General features: G+C 41.4%; 1 protein-coding gene across 10 annotated transcripts in view; it reads left to right on the top strand.

Annotated features, from left to right (window-relative positions):
• The window catches only part of RUFY3 (RUN and FYVE domain containing 3), a 76,944-nt gene that overhangs the window by 16,031 nt on the left and 51,843 nt on the right, over window positions 1-9,070 (top strand). The window contains exon 1 of one of the 10 annotated variants that reach the window (XM_079766333.1): window positions 8,497-8,920. The exons of the other annotated variants lie outside the window; for them this stretch is intronic. The gene's annotated coding sequence lies outside the window, so the exon portion shown is untranslated. Of the gene's footprint in view, window positions 1-8,496; window positions 8,921-9,070 lie in introns of those variants that run through there. 10 annotated transcript variants of the gene reach the window in all.

The following is a 9,070-nucleotide window of genomic DNA, read 5'->3' as shown; positions in this document are numbered from 1 at the left end:
CTTAAAACAGCATAATGACTGAAAAGGTTAAACATGATTAATAAGGTAATCCCTACCCGTGGAGTCTTTTGGCCATTGCTTTTTGCAAGTTATTTGTGGTCACTATGATGACCCAAATTTCCATTGTCACTACCTTTGAGACTTTTGTGTACTCTTGACTTGTCACTTTCTAAATTGTGAAAGGTTGTTAGCTTCTACCCCTTAATTCTCTTAATACCATAAGGAAGAGAATTAATTTGAGTCATAGCTCCAAGTTATTTTGTTGTGTGTGGTTTTTTTTAATGCAGTAGTGGCCTCTTAGCTAGTGTTTATTCTGTACCCTTAAAATAATGAAGAGAGACATGCTCACAAATGAGAGAAATTCTTCATAAACCTCTTCCTGATGTTTAGGCATATCATATGCAAGACAGTGGGTAGAGGGAAAGTGTACATAGCAGACTGCATTAGGGAAAAGTGATTCCCTGCCCTTGACCTGGCCTTGCAATCTTCCCATGACTCAGATTTCACCCATTGTGTCTGCTAAGAATTTTATTTTCCCGTTAGACTTAGCCTTGAGCAAGTATTAGAAAGGGTTAACCTCACAGAACACAAAGCAGTCATTTGGGGTGTGTCTTTAAGGACAGTGTTTAAGTAGTTTTTAAGACCCTCTGCATCTTGGAACAATTGGTTTGTCAGTTGGCTGCTTCCTTTAGCTCTAAGTTACAGAATGCACAAGGTAGAAGACATCAGCTGGAATTCCACACAATGACAGTACTGTTTAAAACAGGCTTTGGAGATGCAAAATACATTTTTAGCAGGCTACCAAGAAATCTTTTACCAAATGTCTAAATTGGCATATTTTGTTTTAAAAAATAGCCCCATGCATTTTGAAGTTGTGCAATGTGAAATATTCCCTTAATTGTAAAATCCAGTGTATCATTGTCTCAAAAATAGTTCTGAACAATTTTAGTACTTTGAGTATATATTTGTTTTATGAGCAAGATTCCTGTGACTGAGCAGAAGTGAGCTATTTGACTTATGTTAGCATTTGTAAAGAAGAAATCTGTGACAGAGAGAGCTGGTAACCTAAACTATAAGTGGCACATCCTTTGATTAAGAAACAGACAAATGAGAAGTTCCTAACCCCTTAGAGTCAACAATAGAGGATGTGAAGGAAATAGAAAATGCTGACAATGAACTTTGGAATTTTGCCTTAAGTTTGGCAAGAAAAGCAAGAATTTCAAATGGTTGAAAATAGAAGTAATAAAAGAAAGCCCAGGTGCAGGAAAGCATCTGTAGGCTTGGTGAACGAGGGAACCAGTTGGTACTTTTATTTCCTTGCTCCACTGGCTAATTCTGGATGTATAAACAGTCATTTGGGCCCCAGAAATGTCTGCTTTAACATTAATACCAGTGACAATTGTTAGGTTTAATTCAGCTATCAGCATTTAAGTGGTGGTCACCAGGCCAGTGATAATGTCGATCTCACCTTGTTGACAACATGGAGCACCTGGCGCCTGGACACATGGGAGTATTCATAGAATGCTTCAGTGATCCACAGAGGGAAAGACATCTGACCACACAGGTCCTATAGTGGGGCCCCCTGACTCCCACAAGATAAAGTGGGCAAGAAGCAAAATGTACCCTCTTAAAATGATAATATAAGCTGTGTAGCCTCAGCAATAGAAGCTTTGTGGTTTCCAACTTCTGTTCTCTGAAAACAGTCCCTGCCCTTCACTTCAGCCCACAGTGTAGGCTGGAACCTAGTTTCTGCCTAGCTTAACCCTTAAAAACATGGGAATAAAAATATTCACTTTATTATTTTCATGCTTATTGGTGGTCAAGGAGGTTATCTCTGTCTGTCTATTTTTTAAATACACTTTTTTAAAAACCAGGAGCAAGTCTACAAATCTTTATTATGAGTACATTTCCCTTAAAGACAAAAGCCTAGGATTGATTCCACAGGGGAGGAGAGGGTTCAGGAAAGGCTTCATCAAGAAAATGAGACTTGGGCTGGACCTTGTGTGATAACTAGGTGATCACCAACCAGATACAGCCAGTGAATTTCAAATAGTGCACAGTGAGCTAGCTGAGCTAGGGAGTAGCAAGTAGTTGGGAGTGGTTCCTCCCTGATAATAAGTTAAGAGGATTAAATGAGAGAGTTAATGCTTTCACACTGTTAATCCTTATATACATTAGTTTTTTGTGTAATAGTTATTCATGGAGCAGAGGTTTGAACTGCAGTGTTTGAAGCCAGATTGATAAATATATTGCCATTTTAATGCACATTGTTTTTATATCTCACATTCTGAAACAGTGTTAAGGTGAACATTAGTAGTTTAAATTCAAATTTTAGCATTGTCCTTTCTCAGAGCTCAATAAACAAGAAAATAATTGGTTAAAAATAAAACTCAGTAAGAAATGCTTGTTTTCCTATTAACCTTTTAAAGATGGAGAATCTGATATTGAGAGGTGATGCAGGATAATCAGTTTAATTAAATAAAGCATACTATTTGGTTACAAAGACAACTATAAGCTTAAAATTACTTTTTTTTACTTAGAAAAGTTCCTTCTCAAATACAGATAAAGAGAGAAGGACTGTGAAGAAGTGATCTATTGGACAGACACATTGAGAACCTTTGCTCACGACTTTGGCTTTAGAGCACTGTACGTGATGGCAGACTTCATATGTTGTTATTTCGTAACTCTGCAGTTTCTCCCTGGTAGTTGTATTTTGTTTTAATGTTCATTTAAGATAGCTGGCATTTATACTGTAATGTATAAAGAGAGAACTTATATGAAACATCTGTGAGTATAGTAATAAGACTGCACTACACAAGGAATGTGTTTTGGTCTGTGAGTTGGTCAGAGATATTTCTTGGGCAACCCTTGAGGAGTCCAGTTCTAGGGACTAAGAAAGATAGCCCTTGCCCTCTGAGTTCACCATCAAGGTAAAGAGATGAAACAAAGATGTCAGAAGCTGCTATAAAAGAAGTGTTAACTGCTTAGTTGCCAAAGGACAAACCCGATTCTTAGGAACCGGGATGTGGAATTCAAAGCCATACAGCACTTAGTGATCACATGTCCCAAAGGAGTGTGTGTGCAGGTTTGGCATTAGGCTTTTTCCATTCAATAGGGAATACTCTACCAATAGGACATACTAGTAAGCAAGGAGAAATCCCCTGAAGGTGAAAAGGAAAGTGTTTGTTAATCAGCCACTGGCAAGTGTCTGGTGTTGAGGTAACTCCAAAGACATTTACTAAGGTACTTTCACTCCTTGATGTCGCTGCATGCTAGTATAACCCCATCCGGCCTGGGAACTGCATATGTTTCAATGAAAAAAGTGCACATCCCAATAGGCACTTTGGTAGGCGAAGCCAGATGGCTGTTTACCGAGAAACTTCATAGTATAATATGGGGTTCCACAAGCAGACTCTCCTTGTGGGTTCTCGTCTCACGAAGTTTGATGAATAAAATTTGAGGACTAAAAGGACTTGTTAGTAAAAGTGTGGGAATTTATTGGAAGCAAATACAAACTCCCATGTAGGAAGGGGTTCACACGGGAGTAACCACCCAAGCCCCTTTGTCTAAGGTTTTTAAAAGTTGGGAGTTCTTTGTCAATGTAGCTTCATTCTAATTGGACTCCTTCCCCATTTTATGATCCCGTGTTTTCCTAACTGGTTACTCTTTTGCAGGGTATCAGTTCCAAAGTTCAAAGCCCAATCAGTGTTCCCCTTTTCCTTATCTTGTAACATTTCTCTATCCCCTGTGAAAGTATGTTTCCCTCTTCCCTTATCTTGTGACATTTCTCTATCCCCTATGAATGTATGCCTTCCCCTTCCCCTTATCTTGTGACATTTCTCTATCCTCTGTAAAAGTAAGGTAAGTATTCTGGCAGCTCCAAGTCCTCACCTATGTATTCCTCTCCCATGGACCACTCTTATTCCCTAACTGCTTGTCCTGTCTCTAAATTCCTTTCAATAGCATGAATTCACTACAGTCTGATGCAGGGCTTTTAATCCTGAGATCCATGATCCTAAAATTATATGTAAAATCTTACATTTGTGCATTTTTTTTCTGGGAGAAAAATCCTTAGTGTTCATTAGAATCCCCAAAGAAAAAAGTAATGCTTGAAAAACATACAAGTTTTATCATAAGATCAGCCCTTCAGCCCTTCATTCCACATACTCATAATTTGTGCTGCACACTATGCTAGGTCCTAAGGTCTGTACCTTAGCAAGCTGGGTCCTCTGTGTGTGCCACTTATCGTTTAGGTTGCAGCCCTCATATATTTCCTGTCCCCGATTTCTCCAGAAACTCAAACAGCACCATTACAGATGCTGACATGAACCAAACACCTCACTCTTGCTCCAAAAACAAATAGATACTCAAAGTAGTAAGATTGTTCAGAATTATTTTTGAGACAGTGATACACTGGATTTTATAATTAAGGGAATATTGCATGACTTTGGGATGTGAATACTTTTAAAAGTAAAATATGCACATTGAGACATTTGCTAAGAGACTTCTTGGTAGGCTTCTAAAAATGTATTTTTTATCCCTTAAGGCTGTTTTAAACAGTACTGTCATTGTATGGAACTGATGTCTTCCAACTGATGTCTTCCAACACTTGTGCGCATTCTGAAACTTAGAGCCAAAGGAAGAGTCCAGCTGACAAACCAATTGTTCAAAGATGCAGAGGTCTTAACTGATGAGTGGGGGGAGGGGTACTTCAAACAAGTACCGTTGTAATCCTTGCAGGGCAGTGCTATAGAACCAAAAACCTTAGGGAGTTCCCGGGGAGATTTCCAGTTGAAGTAATGTTTGAGCTCTGACCTAAAAGATATGTAGGACTTATCTGGGCACTAACTGGAGGAGGTGGAGTGGGGAGGTGGGGAGACAGCACTTGCAGAGACACCCCAATGTTACAACTGAAAGATTTTCAGTATATATTTTCTGCCTCTTTCCAAATTTCCTTTCCATTAAGTTTTCACCTTTTTATCAGACATATTAATAAAGCCACATTCTCTACTAGGCTCAAAATGTTAGGGGTAGTAGATTTTTTTTTCCTTCTGGGTGTACACAATGTTAATTTTTTAGCATTAAAAATCTGAAGTGTTTTAACAGTGAAGTAGAAAAATAAAGCAACTATTACCCTTAATGAATATCAGTAACATACAGTTTTGTGATTTGACTTCCTATTTTCACTTCAAAGAAAAAAATAAGCATGTAAGGGTCAAATTGACATTCGAGGATGGATAGTAAGTGGTAGAGCCAGGATTCAAACACAAGTAGCTTTGGATCAACCTGTGACACAGCACTCCTATGCCAGAATCCAGTGACCGTAAGTCCACAATAGACTTGATGTAATACGGGATGTCTTCTTCCCAGTCTCTGGTGACATATTTCCAGCAGTTTTGTAGGCAATTGAAGACAGCATTGGCCAATGAGCATTCAAATGAGGCCAAAAGCATGCCATTTGGGGCTTGCTTGGTGATTGCCATCAATTAATTGGAGACCTTTGTTTTTTTTTTTATGCTCTTATTTTCCCTTTTCTCTCTCCACCCATGAAGTGTGTAAAAATATTTACCCGGTTGTGCAGATACTGCCAAACAGCGAAAATGGCACACTGCTGAAACTGACAGCACCTTTATATGCTAAATTTAAAATGTTCCCAATCAGACATAGAAAATGATGTGAAAAGGTGTTTGGGTATAGCAGTCATGGTCATGACTATGGATTGCTTGAGGTAGTAACTAAATTGAATTCTTACTCTTTAGCTAAGCATTCCAGTGCCTTTCTTTGAGTAATCTTGCTTACCCAGTGTTTTTCAAATTCCTTTTCAATATTTGCCTATTCCAGCCAGCTATTGATTCTGTACTATACCAAAACCCTGATTATTCTTGTTACACTATTCCCTCTTGGACTCTTCATGCTGACATCCTATATAATAAAAAGCTAATATGTAAATTACCCCCTCAACCGGGAGTTTGACTAGGGGGCAGGCTGGCTGGCCAACCGCCCTCGGCCCCTCCCCCTTGCTGGCCCTGCCCCTGATTGCCCCCCCACCACAGTCGGGGGGCAGAGCCAGCCCACAGCCTCCCGTGTCCCCTCCCCCTGGCCGGCCCGGCATGATAGATTGGCCCCCTATCAGGCAGGCCGGCCTGACCCCACCCTTGCACAAATCCATGCACTGGGCCTCTAGTTAAATTGGGAAAGGGGAAGAACCCTCAACTCCCTCATCCACAAGGCCTTCTCTAACAATCCAGAACCCTCATCTCCCGACTCGTTGGGAACTGTTTGTCACTTGGCTCACTCACTTGGAATCTTCTCTAGTGACATTTCTTTTAATCTGTGTGGTTCCTCTTCAGCAGGTCTGTGTATTGTTTATGGTAGACATCCAACACACTTGAGGTGAATTCAGTAGTGCCCCATAACCACAGAAAAAGTTCATTTTAAAAAGAAAAGATTATTAGAATACCTTCCCTCTGTTGCACACATTTTATGGTTTCTAGGTCTTTAATTTTTTTTCTTTTTAATCATTTATCTCATATTCCAGATGCACTCTATCTTGTTTGAAAAATAGCAGTTTAGTATAATTTGTTGTTTACAATATGGGGGCTCTGCTAGTAGAGTATATATATACAGTGGTAAAGCCTTTTTGGAAATAACTTCATCAGTGTGAAGCAAGAACCTTAAAAAATTAATTCCCAGTGATTATACCAGACATTGACCCTAAGGAAGTAATCAGAGCAATAGGGGGAAAGTTTACGTATGTATATTTATCATAGCATTATGATGTATTGTAGCAAAATCTTAAAAGCAACTTAAATAGCCTAACAGGGAAATTGTTTAATAAGTTGTAGAACATCTATACAGCAATCACTAAATATGGTATTGAGGAAGAATATTTAATGGCACAGGATGTTGGTTAGAATATAATAAGTTTTAAAAGCTGTCTCCCAAGCCACATGTACACTGTGATCATAATTTGTTGTAAATGTAGTACATACACACAAGTGAAGGGAAATGTACCCAAAATGTAAAAAGTATTTATTTCTGGACAGGAACTACAGGTGATTTTTATTATATTTTTATACTTTTTTATGTCTTCCAAATACTCTACAAGAGCATATCCTATCTAATAATAGACAAATATGCAAATTGACCATACCTCTGACACACCCACAAGCCACGCCTACCATCTAATCAGAGCGAGTATGCAAATTAACCCAAACCAAGATGGCTACAGCCACAAAGAGCAAGGTTTCCTAGGTAACAGAGGAAGCCAAGCTTTCTGCCTGCCCTTGCCAGGCCTAAGCCTCCACTCAAGCTACAAAGTTTCAATTATAGAAGGTAAACAAATTCAAACAAATGGCGGCAGAATGGAGATTGAGAGAGCAGGCCAGGGTTGCTGCCAGCAACAGGGGAAGCAAAGCTTTCCGCACACCCTGGCCAGGCCCACCCACTTAAGGCAACAAAGTTTCAATTATAACCCCAACACAAATGGCTGCCGGCCTCGGAGGGAGCCCCAGGCTTGGCTCCACTCCAGGCTACAAAGTTTCAATTGTAGAAGGAAAATAAATTCCAGATACCAGGGCCTCTGCTTGGGTTGCCAGGGGGCGTGGCCGGCCTGCAAACCACCACAGGCCCCTCGCTCAGGCCGCCCCACGCCCCAGGGGAACCCCCACCTGATCCGGGACACCCTTCAGGGCAAACCAGCTGGCCCCCACCCCTGTACCAGGCCTCTATCCTATCTAATAAAAGAGTAATATGCAGATTGATCATCACTGCAACACACAATTGGTCAAAGATCCTGCCCCCATGTGGACACAAGATGGCCACCACAAGATGGCCAGCAGGAGAGGGCAGTTGGGAGGCACCCGGCCTGCAAGGGAGGGCAGTTGGGAGGCACCCGGCCTGCAAGGGAGGGCAGTTGTGAGGCACCCGGCCTGCAAGGGAGGTCAGTTGAGAGGGACCAAGCCTGCAAGGGAGGGCAGTTGGAGGTGATCAACCCTGCAGGAGAGGGCAGTTAGGGGTAACCAGGCCGGCAGAGGAGGGAAGTTGGGGGCAAACAGGCTGACAGCAGAGTGGTTAGGGGGTGATCAGGCTGGCAGGCAGAAGTGGTTAGGGGCAATCAGGAAGGCAGGCAGGCAAGCAGTTGGGAGCCAGCAGTCCTGGATTGTGAGAGAGATGTCCGACTGCCCTCGAGGGGTCCCATATTGGAGAGGGTACAGGCTGGGCTGAGGGACAACCCCCCTCCGTGCACAAATTTTGTGCACCGGGCCTCTAGTATTAATATAATTAGGAAAATGCAGTTTTTAAAAGAAAAAAGCTTATGGAAACTAGGTGTGCAATCATTCATCCATCTGATTCACTTATTAAGCACCTCCTGTGACAGAGTTTCACACACCCATGAAAAGGAGCAATTGCTTAAAAGTGGAGCCACTGCTTTGGATTTGATTCTCAACATAATTTTTATATATTCTTAGCAGACAGTGGGTTTTACTAGGTCCCGGCCTATGTTTACTTACTGCCATGCTTTGTTTTCAAAACTGTCCGAACTACATGCAGTGTCTACAGCACTTTGATGCAGCTGGCGCAGCATTTTATTTATTCCTTTCCTAAGAGTTCAGAGTCATTGGGAATTTTTTATTTTATTCTTTGCTTTAAATAATGGCACGTCTCCTTTTGTCCTCTGCCCTTGGGGAGATAACTGGAACATTTGTTGCCGCCGGCCCAGTTAACCTCAGATTTACATTGTCGGGTTCTCCAAGTTACAATTACCGGTACACAAGGCAGTCTTTGTGAACTTCCCAAAGCAAGAAGGTTGTAGCTTTTAATCCCATCTCAGATGCCTACGGGGCAAAGTTCTTTGGACAAGGTTCATCCCTTCTTTTCACTGTGTTCTGGGAATAGTCTAGCGAGACGCCCTTTCAAGGTAAGTTTTTACCCACCTGCCTCCGAGATTTTATAAAATCCTAAAACTGAGGGTGGCATGTGATCCGTAGTTCATCTTTAAGCCACACGAGAGCCGCATGATGCCTCTGAGCTGACCTCTGATAGCGTGCTGTCCCTAATAGCTTTCTCC

Source organism: Cnephaeus nilssonii (assembly GCF_951640355.1).
Source record: "Cnephaeus nilssonii genome assembly, chromosome: 1".
NCBI lineage: Eukaryota > Metazoa > Chordata > Mammalia > Chiroptera > Vespertilionidae > Cnephaeus > Cnephaeus nilssonii.
This window is presented reverse-complemented; position numbering and strand designations above follow the sequence as displayed.